Consider the following 1,399-nt stretch of genomic DNA (forward strand, 5'->3'; position numbering starts at 1 on the left):
GCAAGGAGAATTTTGATCCAAATTTTATCAAATCTGAACTAGCAGCGATGGATAAAATTATCGATGGTGGTAAGAACGTTGAAATTCAGAATACTTTTCAAATTTATTTAAATAATAAGACAATCAATGATTTGGTGGAAGAAAATGGATTCGTTTTGATACAAGCTACTTCTTATATGGTTAAAGGGTTTAATTCTTCCCAATCCAAGGCTGACAGTTCGCAACCTTCGTCACCTCCTTCTTTGAATGTTGGAATCCCTACTAAGGTTATTTTGGGTAGAATTCCTGGTATGTCCCCTGTTCATGAAACATCTCATGTTACGATTATTATTCCTATGAAGATTGTGAAACATTCTGGTAGTGGTAATGATGAAGTAATGAATGAGGGTTAAAATAATGATGTGAAGATGGGATCAGATACTAAGACTAATTTGAAAATGAAACAGGGAGTTAGTTTTTTGGATCTTAAATGGGATAATGAGCCGATGATTGTTGATAATGATTCCAAATCAAAATCGTCCCAGTGGTTACTATTGTCAATGATGTTAGCAAAAAGTCTTATGCTCGAATTGTTGAAGCTTCTATCTCCGTGGTTGATCTTTTAGGGGTATTCATTTATCCATTTGTGAATAATAGGGAACTCATTTGTTAATAACAGTGTATTCATTTGTGAATAGCAGTCAAATCATGTGTTAATAAATGTGTTTATTTATGATTAGAGGAATTCTTTTTATGAAGAAATGATAATTTTTACACTCTTTTTATTTTTCAGTAGATTAAAAAAAGGAATTAGATTACTTGTAAATTGATGTGTATTCATTTGTGATCGGAGAAGTATCAGGTTTTTTGAAAAAAAAAATCATTTGTGAATACAAATATATTAATTTAGGGGTCAATTTCTATTTACTTTTTTGAAAGAAAAAACCGTGAAATAGAAGAAAAACAATTGATTTTCTTAAAAAAAAAAATCCAGTTTTAAGATAGATTTTGGTAAAAAAAAAAAATTATATTCCATTAATAAAAAAAATAAAAAATTGAATATTTATTTCTGTATTGGTAACTGCTCCTAAATTTAAGGGAATTTGATTGAATTTTATTTTATTTTAATTTAATTAAAATATACAATTAGTAATATGTCCTTATATTTTGATTGGTCAAGAATTGTTCACGTATTCTCAATCTTTCAGGTGTTCTTATTTGATTCTTTCCGTGTATATATATATATATATATATATATATATATATATATATATATATATATATATATATATATATATATATATATATGGTATCACTATAATTATATATTTTAAAAAAATGTCAGTTGATATATATATATATATATATATATATATATATATATATATATATATATATATATATATATATATATATATAT

The sequence above is a fragment of the Lactuca saligna genome, chromosome 4, assembly GCF_052625555.1.
Source record: "Lactuca saligna cultivar CGN05327 chromosome 4, ASM5262555v1, whole genome shotgun sequence".
Classification (NCBI taxonomy): domain Eukaryota; kingdom Viridiplantae; phylum Streptophyta; class Magnoliopsida; order Asterales; family Asteraceae; genus Lactuca; species Lactuca saligna.